The following is a 13369-nucleotide window of genomic DNA, read 5'->3' as shown; positions in this document are numbered from 1 at the left end:
AAAAAAAAAATTGAATAAACATGTAACATATAATATCTTCTTTCTCTCTCTCTTTTTTTTATTTTCCTCATAAGAAGAAAAAAAAAGGAAAAATAGATAAACAAAAATAAAACCAATAAAAGCTCGAAAGTTTGACAATGGAAATATCAATTTCTTTTTATCTCGCTTCGGCTAATTAAAATCAATAATACGTAATAATTATATCGAATATTACAAATGAGAAATAAGCAGAGCTTCTTACTTCTTCGTGACTTAGTAAGTTAAGGGAAGAAATCGCAGGCGTTTCGCGTGTTTCGAGTGTGCTCAAAGTGGAGGACGGTTCAAAGGTTAACCGAAGGTGGTTGTAAGAGGTTCGCGGGCTAAGGGGGAAAAAAGTTTTCCCTAAACTTCGTGATCCGTGAAAAGCAGCGATTAAGCGATTTATAAGTGCAACTAACAACATATACACATATAAAAATGTGTGTGTGTGTGTGTGTGTGTGTGTGTGTGTGTGTGTGTGTGTGTGTGTGTGTGTGTGTGTGTATACATACGTCGTTCACTTAGAAATACAAGCTATGTAACTATAGATACATAAACACAGACTCGCGAACATTTCTCTTGTATTTTTCGTTTCAACCCTTCAGACGTTACTCCTTCCCATTCCTTTATTACCATTCCCTATCCCTCTTTTCTCCTCGTCTAAATTTTCGTATGCCTGAAAATGCCAGCTAAATCCTTTTTCCAGTGGGTACGTTTTATGAAAAGATCGTACGTACGAAGTAAAATATTTTTAATATCGTTTTTAAAAAATATTTCCTCCGACAAAAAATAAATTTATTTGCGTACGTATATACGTATACGTGTGTGTGTATGATATTTTATATATATATATATATATATATATATATATATATATATTATTTTAAAAATATTCTTAGTTTTATCCATTTACCGGAAGTAACGCTCGAATAAATCTCAATAAATTCTATAGAACCCTTCTAACGGTGCTTAGTTTTTATAAAAAGATCTCGTACGTACAAAGTAAATTATTTCAAATATTTCTCAAGGAATATTTCTTCAAAAGAAAAAAGAACGAAGAAGAAGAAAAAAAAATCTATTTATAGAATAATTTTGAAGAAAAAAAAAAAGAAAATTCTCGTTTCATCAATTCACCGGAAGTAACGCTCGAACAAATCTCTATAAAATCCCGTACAAAACCGTGACGTACTTCTAATAAAATGGCAGCAGGTAGAAAACAAATTCTTTTAAATCCTTTTCAAGAAATATTTCTTCGAACAAGAGAAAAGAAACAGGAAAAAGATCTATTTATACAATACTTAAAAAAAAAAAAAAAAGAAAAAAAACTTTTGTTTTATCCCATTTGCCGGAAGTATCGCTCGAACAAATCTCTATAAATTCTGCAGAAAATATCCAAGAAAACCTTTGTACCTCTGTAACAGGAACGAAAAAGAAAGGAAAATACGAATGGTACTGGATCGTAAATAAAAAAAAGAAAGAAAAAATACGTGATACGACCAAAAAAAATAATAGAAGTTGTACGATGAATTCAAAGTATAAAAAAAAAGAAGAATGAAAGAGAAAGAGTGAGAGAGAAAGAGAGACAGAGAGAGAGAGAGAGAGAGAGAGAGAGAGAGAGAGAGAGAGAGAGAGAGAGAGAGAGAGAGAGAGAGAGAGAGAGAGAGAGAGAGAGAGAGAAACGAACGAACAAAAATACATTTAAAAAGAAAAAAAGAAAGAAAGAAAAAAGAAAAAAAAAAGAAAACTATAAAACCAGGTAGGTTCGACTAAAATAGAAAAGAAAAAAAGTTGATGTGTAGGTGTTCTCGCTAACGTCATATACCAAGTGTATATCGCATTACAGCTCTAACGAATCTGACCGAGCTGCATAACGAAGGCAAAAAAGAATTTCGAGAGATCGATAGTCGTCTCTGCTTCTCTATCTTTCTCTCTCGTGAAACAAAAGTCGAATCGTTTTGAAGCACTTAAACGAACATTTTCGAATAATTTTCATAAACAAATCTATACATGTGTTTATATTTCAACTGATAGTGCACGTATGTAATTCAATGTATATTTAAAAAATAAGAGAGAGGAGAAAGAAAAGGACATTTGTACACACATACACACGCATATGTATGTATAGTATGTATAAAAAACATGAAGAAAGAGATACGAGGGAGAATAAGTGAAACAAGGTGAAGAGATATACCGAGAGAGAAAAAGAGAGAGAGAGAGAGAGAAGGAAGAAGGAAGAGAGAAAGAGAAACGAAATTACAATTTCAGGGAGCAAACAGCCAGGTGGGCGAGCGCGTTTGCGTTTCATTAGGAAAAACGAGCAGACAGATTATAGACGGTGTAACGTCCGTGTGAGATCTACACCTATGTGCAAAGTAAATCGGTACTGGGTAAACCAAGAGAAATACAGTGAAAACGAAGAAAGTAACGCGTTGAAATGCGTTCCACGCTAATTGCAAAAGCTATGAGAAAAAGAGAGAAAGAGAAGGAGAAAGAAAAAGAGAGAGGGAAAGAGAGAGAGAGAGAGAGAGAGAGAGAGAATAAAGGAGTGGTCCGAAAACTTGATTAAGTTGGAAAGAGGGGGATGAGAAGGGGAAACGTGGAGAATGAGTTTTAATTGAATATTCATGTCTCTCGTTAATAAAATTTTATCAATATTAATTGCACTTTTTTTTCTTACGTTTCAGTCAACGAAACAAAGAAAGAAATGCGTAGGAGAAAAATGTGAGATTAAAGAAAAATAAAAAGAAAAGAAACGAAAGGAAAAGAAAGAAAGAAAAAAGAAGAAGAAAAGTGATAAAATGAATGGAGACACCCGATAGATTCGATTATCGGTAAAAATACTTTCAAAGGGAAACGTCATACGCAAATATCGCGATACCTTTTTCCGACTAAATTCAAAAAGAGAAAAAGAGAGAAAGATATATATATATATATATAAAAGAGACAGTACGATTGGAAGCCTTCTCTTTCTTTACCTTTATCTTTATCTTTATCCTTCTCATTCTCTTCCCTCGTGTTACAGAAAGAGGAACGAATTACACGGTACGTTAAGAACAGCAATGGCGAACATCAATCTAGATCTAGGTTCGAATCACCCTGTAACGAGAGAATAGAGTCTCGATCGTAGGAGTTAGCAGTTTTATGCAACTGCATTTTACTCTGCACTATGACTCATTCTGACTTTATCCTTTCAAATGGTGGCGGCCTATCGGAAAATCGATAAGAAACGCTCAACGAAACCATATATAGATACACGTAAGTACATTACGTGCATATGTATGTGTGCGTGTATGTGTACATACATGTATAAATCTTGACACTTCGATTTCATTCGCTATAAAACCATGACAGAATGCAACATTCGAAAGACGTTTTGGTAACAAGATTCGGTAACATAAATTCGCCATTCCTATAACGAGAATTCATCGATAGGGAAAAAGAAACATCGATATTCAAGGATATTCTGGTAGCACTTGAAAAAGAGATTCTACGAGATAAAACAGAATAATAATAAAATTGTAGTCGATGGAACGAACGAACGAACGAACGAACGAATGTTCGAACCTTATCCTCTTATACAAAATCGATTATTCGATTCTGTTACTCACTTGACTTACGAATACGAGTTTAAAGATAATTTAAAAAATCATTATGATATCCTATCCCTATCTCTCTCTATTTCTCAATCGTTCAAGTGGATCGTCCAACATTTCTCTATCTCTTCTTACTACTTATATTTTCATCCCCCCCCCTCTCTCTCTCTGTCTGTCTCTGTCTCTGTCTCTCAAAGCTATACAAAATTCTGTCTCTGTCGCATATCAGAAACTCTCGAAACAGGATGGCGGACAACAATCCGTTGGGGAAAAGCTGGAGAAACTCCAAGTCGAACTGTACTACGAATAAGTACGACGTACGTGAAGGGTGATTTGTGGAGGAGAGAGAGAGAGGAACAGCGGTAAGAGGGAGAGAAGGAAAGAGGGAGAGACTTGAGGGATGGTTGAGAGGGGGATGGAAGGTTCGACGAATCTCTCAAGTTCCAGTGGACCAACTTTCCGCACTGCGGGGTCTCGAAACTGGCATTCGAAGATGATGACGTTGATAATCGAAGAAGAAGAAAAAGAAGAAAGACCAACGAGAAGAAAGAGAGAAAGAGAGAGAAAATATGACACCCCGTTGTTTGCGTTTCTGATTGACTCGCTACGCTTCACTTTTCCCAAATATCTTTTCTCTTTCTTTCTTTATTTACTATCTCATTCTTTCTTTCTTTCCTTATCTCCTGTTCTCTCTTTTTATTTTCCAAATTCTCCGAGATCCGATTTTCGGTCTTTCATTTATCGTCTATAATCGCGTAATTATTTATCTTGACTCACGCCTATCCCTTATTGAAGGGTCGTCCGCACGGATCATCGATCCCTTGGCGCTGCGATAACGATTGATCGTTGATTTTTATTATCGAGGGAGAATTCTTACGAGATTTGCGAGTTCTTTTTTATTTTTTCTTCCTTCATTCTTTGTAATATTCTAGGAGAAAAATATAATTGAGAAAAAAAAAATATCACACACACTCGGTGCAAGAGAGGTTCATGAATGTTTGATGTCAGTGCGATAAGAATTTTATTGATAATCCGTTTAACTAGAAGCGTTAAAAATGTAAGGGTTAGATTTTCCTTCACTTTCGTTATATAATAATTTCATTACGAGACTCTCGGTCAAAGTTTTCGGAAATTCGGTTTAATAAAGCCTTCCGGTTGGTCGCTCTAAAAATTCGCTTGGAAACGAAATTAAAGAAAGCAAAAAGAGGGATAGCGTCGAGCAAAGGAGAAAAAGAGAGACCTAGAGAAAAAGAAACAGAGAGAGACAGAGAGAGAGAGAGAGAGAGAGAGAGAGAGAAAGGGTGGGGGGAAACATGTACAAAGGAACGCAAAGGGACTAAAGGGGATGGGGTAACTGGCATTCCCGAAATGCAAGGGGCCTACTCTCATAGTAGGTACAATGTGAATTTATGTGTGTGTGTGTGTGTATATATATTATATATGTGTGTGTGCGCGTGTGTGAGTAGGAGGGTTCAACCTTCTACGAGTGTATCTTTCCAACGTTCTATATATTTTCCCGCCTTCCATTCACCTTTCTTTCTTTCTTTCTTTTTTTCTTTCTTTCTCTTTTCTTTTCTACCTTCTTTTTCTTTCACTTTCGGAAACCTTGAACGCTCGGCTGATAAACCGATTTTACAGAGGGTGATCCAATAGTTCAGAATCTTTTAAAATTCTTTTTTAAGACATTCGAAGAACATTCGGAAATTATAAAATTATTTTTGTTTACGTTAGATCGACAGAAAATGGAAAAAAAAAAAAAGAAAAAGATAGAAAGGGAAAAAGTGTTCTAATATAAAGATACGAAGATTATTGAATTCATTGAAATTTTTCTTGGAAAAAAATGATCTATGTTGAACTATATATATATATATATATATAATATAAATAAATTCTTTTCTATAAGCAATAAAGATATTGGGTTGAAAAAAATATTTATATTTCCTTTTTGGATCCACCCTATATATAAAGTACCGTCTGACACAAGCATAGACCTACACTACTTACTAGTGGAAGACCATCCAGTCGGTCCACGTTCTATCTACCACCCACACTAATAGCAATTCTCGTATTCCCAAAGCGCGTTCGGCCGGTCTACCGCCAAAAACACAACGCTTACGATACTGACATATATTATTCAGGCTTGTGTGGGGACGGTTACTTTACGGCGTTTAACTTTATGCTTTCAAGCGTAACATAAATAAATGTATGTACTTTAAAATAAAACAAACGAGGAAACTCGATGATTGGAATTTTATTGAGTCGCGATTCGCAAAGGGGAATATAAAAATTGTTCGTATAAAAATTAGTTTTTTTTTTTTCTTTTTCTATTACTTCTCTTTTTTCTATGAAAAAAAAAAAAAAATCGTATGAAATTTAATTCGGTGTGCATCGGTCGTATGCAGTTTTATTTTATTTTTTTTTTTTATTATTATTATTATACAAAATAAATATATATATATATGTTTATTTTGTAGTACATTTTTTTAATTTTTTTCAAAATTTATCTTTTCCATTTTATAATTATATATATGTATATATGAAAAATTCATTGACGCGCAATCGATTGAAAATCAGGATGCAATAAATTTACGATATTTTAAGATAACTTTTAAATAAGATATTTTCAAATAAAAAAAAAATATATATATATATATTTATTACACATCGATTGAATGAATAAACGTTATCATATACGTATATAAAATAAAAAAGACAAACCAGTTTAAAATCTTGAAAAAAATCGATCTCCCTGAAGAGCAAGTATCGTCTCATGAAAAACTTGTAAAATTTATTAGAAACTTCATGCAAATCGATTTTACGAATAAATTCCCCTTTTTTTCCTATGTATAAAATAAAAAAGATAAATCAATAAAAAAAAAAAAAAAAATCCCGAAATAAATCGATCTCAGCAAGTAGCTAATATTATTATTAAAAAAAAAAAAAAACAAAAAAAAAACTCGTAAATTGATTACTTACATTATCAAATGTGTAATAAATGCGAGTCTTAAAAGTGTATCTTAAAAGTGTACTTTTTTTTCGTTTCTTACACATGCAAAAATACATATAAAATAAATAAGACAAATCGATTTAAAAATCTTAAAGATCGTTCTCACGATCTTCGTATAGAACGAATATTATTAAAAGCTCGTAAATTTATTACATTCTTTTTTTTTTTTTTTCTTTTCTTTTTTTCTTTTCTCTTTACAAATTCATTCGCGTCGCGGAGAGAATACGTTTGTCATTTATATGAAGTCTACTCTCGCGAACGATAAAAGTACCCTGCGACATAATATTATCGTCGAATTCTTTGATATATTACCGCCACCATATAACAATCTCGCTTATACGCGATATAACCGTGACTTTCTACGCGAATCATATCTCTTTTCTATTTATTTCGCATATTTTCCTCTGCTAGACTGAAAGCATGCACTTTACGACAAAAAGAAGAAGAAGAGGAAGAAGATGAAGAAGGGGAGAAAAGAGAGAAAAGGAGAAAAGAAAAAAGAGAAGAAAAAATTCATTGATCTGATAAAACTAGAAGAAAAGAGCGAACAAAAAATGCTATTTAAAAGAACGTACAACTCGAAAAAAGAAAAGATAGAATTAAATTAGAATTAAGCTGATTGACAACTCGCTCTCCTTTCATCACCATCTTCTCCACGTACGCTCCTCAAACGATATTAAAATCATTTAAGCTTGATACAGATCGATGATCTTCAAACGAATTAGATATTTTATTGGATATCGTAATCAAATAATTGTTCATTTCCACGATCCTTTTATAATATCTAATAAATAATCTTATTATATAATACGTAATGTGTAAATGAAAAAAAAATAAAATAGAAAAGCAAAATCATTATTACAAAATTTTCGTATGTATGTGACGTTCGAAAAACGATTCGGAAAAAGAAATTAAAGAGAAAACGAAGAGACGACGAGTCAACTAGCCTTTAAAAAATAAAAAATAAAAAAAGAAGATAGAAAAGAAAAAAATTATAATAATGATGATGATGATGATGATAATGATGATGATGATTTATATCGGAGAAAACGAAATGGAGCAAGATAAAGAACGTGTAATTAAAAAAAAAAAAAAGAAAAGAAAAAAGAAAAGGAGAAAATGTAGAAAGTTAGTTGAAGAAAAAAAAAAAAAGAAAAAAAATTTTTAAGCGTAGGAGGATGAAAAACGAGAGCAAAGGAGAAGGAGAAAGGTGAAAGAAAGATAAAAGAAAGAAAGAAAGAAAGAAAGAAAGAAAGAAAGAAATATAAGAAGAAATCCTTTCGGTAAACTTTCTTTACGATCGATAATTCCGAGGAGAACAGGGATGTAACTGTGTACCACCCCCTGTATGCAATACCTACAATCTACGTTCTAGTTGCTGCAAGCAATTAAAGCTTCATTATATTATGCAGCGTTGGAGAGGCCACTCGACCCACAAATATGCGATCAAAAAGGGAATCTATTATAGCGTATAGTCATGCATATATTTTTAATACATTTTTTTATCGTTAGGATACCTCGAAAAAATACGTATATAAATAAAAAACAAAATAAATTACGCTTTGTGTATAAAAATTAATTAAAAAAAAAAAAAAAAAAAAATCGTTATCGATAAAAATTATTACCACTAATTCAACGCGGATCGCAAAATTTTTTTACGTAAGCAATGATAACTTTATCGTATGCTCGATATGATTAATAAAAAAAAAAAAAAAATTATATGTATGTATGTGTGTATATATATATATACTTAAATCTTTCATTCTCCTTATCAGTAGATTTTGGAAAATCGTTTTGTTACATATAAACGAGCGTAAGTAATGGTAACCTTATTATCGCAAAAACGAACGTACGAAGTCGTTTACGAGGTCGTTCGATTTTATTTTACATTTATTACACTCCCAAACTATATAATCTCGAACGAATCTACAAATTCTTATGATATTTTTTTTAACTCTTTCTAATCTTAATGGAATATCGGACGATGAAGTCGTTCTAAGGAATAAAAGCCGACCAGAATTATACTTAAGAAATGTTTGGAAAAGTTCACTAGCCCTTCTCGAATTGGGTTCGATGAAAGCGTATTCGACGTTTACATAGAAATACAGACTTACACTGGTTTACTAAAGTCACACACACGCACATACAGAGGAATTGGTGGAATAAGTCGAAATGACTCTCGTGAAACTGCAAGCCGCTCTCGGAAGTTTCCTGCATCCGAGCAAATTTCGCATACATTGCACGAGATCGTAACTACCATGATAGAAAGAGAAAGATATAGAGAGAAAGAGTATGAGTATATAGAGATAGAAAGATAGAGAAAGATAGAGAAAGAGAGAAAGAGAGAAAGAGAAAGAAACAAAGAAAGAAACTTTCTATGCAATATCCCACTCGTTGCATAATGCAGTTCAGTTCAATTGCAGTAGAACAACAAGTCCCATAGGAGAAAGCTCGAAGAGAGCATGGATTGTTATCCTATACATTTACAAATTTCATATCATGTATGCAGTTTTTCGCACATGTGATTGGTATAATAAACGAAAATGCGATTATAATAGTTCTTCTATCTCTTTTTCTCTCTTTCTTTTTCTCTCTATCTATATCTATCTATCTATCTATCTCTATCTATCTCTCTTTTATTTTTTCTCTTTCTGTCGTGAACACGTCGTCCTTATTTTATCATGAAAATTTAGAAAACGATTTTATTCGATCGCTCGAAATTTAAAAAATTGGGTAGAATGGAATTGAGGAAATCTGTTTCGTTTCTCTTTTTTTTTCCTTCAGATCGAAGTATTCTCCCTAAGTTTCTCCTTAAAATTATGAATTATTATTATTAATGTTATTATTAAATTGTAAAACGTGATTTTCGGTATAATCGAATTCGTTAGATACAATAGGAATGGTCGTTGACATTGTTTGTAGATGTTTTCAAAGGTAAGAAAATATAAAAGCCTACGTGAATATTTTTTTATTATACAACGATGATAGAAGATACCGTGAAAGTTGAAAAAAGTAAGATGTAGAACGTTAAAGTAAGAAGACGTTAAACGGCTTCAAGGAGGACATACGAACTAATTAGATTTTTCATAAGCACATAGTAACTACGTATCATTCCTTTTCGTCGTTCATAAAATACCCGTAGTTTTTTTTTTTTTTTCTTTTTCTTTGTATTCCGTTTTGTTTGTTTTTATATAATATTAAAAACAAATCGGATATAATGAATATAACCGAGTAAAAGATCGACGAGAGAACTTTGTTAATTTCCTACATTTAACGTTCGCACGTCTATGAATAAATTAAATAATTACAACAATAGATTCAATTAAGTTATATAAAAAGATATGTAAAATAAACGTAGTAACTCATGGACGTAATAATAACTAAATAACACGTAAGTACTTACTTACACATCGCCTACAGTTCTCACCCGAAATTTCGACGCAGAGCGAGGGAGAAACAGAGAAAGAGAAAGAGAAAGAGAGAGAGAGAGAGAGAGAGAGAGAGAGTATAAAGTCCCGACCTACCCGAAGATCTCCGACGTAATGTATATCAACAAACGTAAAGCCGCGTTCCAAGTAAACAGATGGTGGCAACGAGAAAGAAAGAGAGAAAGAGAAAAAGAGAGAAAAAGAGAGATACGCAGAAACAACAACAAAAAAAAAGAAAAAGAAAGAAACCTGTGTAAGAACGATCGAACGTACTTACAAATCAAAACAAAGGACACCGATCAAACCGATCCACGTGTTTTTCATAGAACATTTATCTATCGACGCAAATCATTTTCTAACTATTCTAACGTTCAAACGTGTCACGAATTAAACGTCTACGAATTAATCCAGTCGAAATATTCTCGTCGAATCAATGATATCTCTCTTCCTCTCACTCACTCTCTCTCTCTCTCTCTCTCTTTCTCTCTCTCTTTAAACCTTAATAAAATAATAAATCTAAAAAAAACTTTCGATATGTCTGAAAATATAATTGAAAGATATATATTTACAATAAAATATAAAATAAAAATTTCGAGTCGATTCTATTTGTTTGTCTTTATTACTTTTACGATCAGTCTCTCTCTCTCTCTCTCTCTCTCTCTCTCTCTCTCTCTCTCACTCTCTCTCTCTCTCTCTCTCTCTTACTGACTGGAGGTCGTTAGCTCCTGACACGCACATACACGTACACGTACACGTACACGTACACGTATACACACACAGAGCGGAGGGAAAAGCTTCAACGAAAAGGACTCACCTCATTGACGACAACGACAACGGCCAGAAGGAAAAGTAGTGACGATAAGCGACAGCACGAAGCTCGTTTCTCCCTCTTCTACTTTCTCTCTCTCTCTTGTCGCTTCGAGAAGAGAGACGATGGTATATAACTCGAGGTCAATCTCGAGATGGATTCTGTTGATCTCCAAATGACGACGAATGACGAGCCGATGACGTACTTTGTTGTATATATGACGCCAAAAGTTACGACTGTCTCTCTCTATTTGTATATATATATATATATATCAGTCCTTTTATATTTGCACAACACGCGACGAAAGTTTAAAGAAAGTTTAACTTGACGACAGAGCACTACACTCTCTCCCTCTCTCTCTCTCTCTCTCTCACTCTCTATCTCTATCTTTATCTTTTTCTTTCTTTCTATCTCTCTCTCCTCTCTCTCTCTCTCTCCCTCTGTCTCTCTCTCTCTCTCTCTATCTGTTTCTATCCGTCTGTCTTGTCTAACGAAAATCTACCGTTTGTCGCGGCTACGCCGCTCGAGTGGTCGGTGTGGACTGCAGAAAAGCCCGCAGATGATATCAGAGAGCTAGGGGTGACTGCATGACATCATCGCCGGCCAATCGGAGCGGCAAAGTGTTAGCGCATGCGCGGGGTTAGCGACATGGCGGGGTAGTCGCGATATATCGCATATCGATTGCGCAACTTCGCGGACCTCGTCTGACCAACCCCATCTATCGGCGATATCTCCGTACTACGTTCGAAGTTACGCGGGAAGCTTATACTACTCTTCCGAAACTTGTAACTTTTTTTTTCTCTTTTTTTTTCTCTTTTCTTTTTCTTTCTTTTCCCAGATATCTTACGATTACTCCAATTAATTCTTTCTTCTTCTTCTTTTTCTGATCGACAATTCGTCGACCGAATCGAAGGATCGTTTTTTTTTTATTTTTTTATTTTTTTTTTATTAAGTGTTATATTTTAATAGCGAGACGATTACAACTGTCGCTTCTTTTTTTTATTTGGCATCTTACGATTATATTTTTCATGCTACGAGAAGTAATAGAGATACGTCTTTTATTGTAACTAAAAATTTAAGAATTGCCGACGGTCTCTCGGGCCTCTTTTTTATTCCTTCTTTTCTTCGTCATCTCCTTTTTTTTCTTTTTTTTTTCTTCTTTTTTTCTTTTTGACCACATTTTAACTCGTCAAAGAAATATTGAAGAGATATATAAAAAAAAAAAAAAAGAGGAGAAAAAAAAGAAAACCCTTTCACGAGACGTTTAATATCCTATCTTACAATGTTCTAATTTATTTATATATTAAATAAAGTATGTCGCAGCGGCGACTGCGGCACCACCGTTATCGAGTTAACTTTAAATGTCTAGTCTCGTCTCTCGTCCCGTCTCTTCTCTCTGCACTCGGTAAAACCTTCGGCACACAGAGGAGTTTCATAATTCCCGACGCGACGACGTGTTTCATCTCGATTCGTGCCACGTTACCAAAGTTATAACAATAACCACTATGTATTGTAATTACGAGAATACTTGTATAATATATACATATACATTTTTATGAAAAGAAAAAATATATATATGTGGGTAATTACTGTGTGTAATGTGGGTAATTAAATAATTTCACAAAACATAGAATAAAATATAAATTAAAAAAATTTGCTACAGGATAAATAAGCTTCGAAAAGAGATTTTACAAAATTTTTCGAATCCGCCATTAATAATATTTTAATCTCTTTCTCTCTCTCTCTCTCTCTCTTTCTCTCTTTCTCTCGATAGTTTACTAATCTCGATAGTATACTACTACACTAGTTAATAAATAGATTTACTTCGAAATGGACGATTAACGAAAATACATTAATGTGAATTAATGAATTACATTAATATGAAGTTGCATTTGAAATTGATTCGTTTTTACAAAAAAAAGAAAAGAGAAGAAAAAAGGAAAAAGAAAAAGAAATAGAAAAAAAAAAGAAAGAGAAAGGAAATTGTCGACGTTTTGTTATAAAATTTAACGGGTTGAAAGTATCGAGCGGCAAACAAACAACGCAAAAGTTGTCGTCCTGCACGAAATATTAGCATCATCGTCACGAGAGATGGGCCTGGACACGATCGTTTCGTAGAGCAACGGACGAGGTTAATTGCAAATTGCAACGAATTCCAATTTCTCCGTTGTGTCGCGTGTACTGCGCTTTTGACATAGAACAACACGGCACCGATATATATAACATATGTGTGTGTATGTGTATGTGTGTACAAATACATAGACTAGTGGCGAGTAGCCAAACATGTTTCGCGAGTGTACGTTCTTATATATAGGTGTGAGTGTCACCTATGTGTCGTTATTTATTTTTTATTAACTCTTAAAAATATAAATTACTTTATATACCTTTTCCCTATATCAAAGAAATTCTATAATATCATTTTTTAAGTGATATATATCGACCTATACTTTCATTGAATTTGGTTTTTATTTATTATACATATATATGCACAATATATATATATATATATATACAT

At 33.2% G+C, this 13369-nt stretch overlaps 1 protein-coding gene across 2 annotated transcripts in view; it reads right to left on the bottom strand.

Annotated features, from left to right (window-relative positions):
• Positions 1-13369, bottom strand: part of LOC122630731 — a 169369-nt gene that overhangs the window by 94373 nt on the left and 61627 nt on the right. The gene's annotated exons all lie outside the window — the stretch shown is intronic.

This window comes from Vespula pensylvanica, chromosome 7 (assembly GCF_014466175.1).
Source record: "Vespula pensylvanica isolate Volc-1 chromosome 7, ASM1446617v1, whole genome shotgun sequence".
Classification (NCBI taxonomy): domain Eukaryota; kingdom Metazoa; phylum Arthropoda; class Insecta; order Hymenoptera; family Vespidae; genus Vespula; species Vespula pensylvanica.
This window is presented reverse-complemented; position numbering and strand designations above follow the sequence as displayed.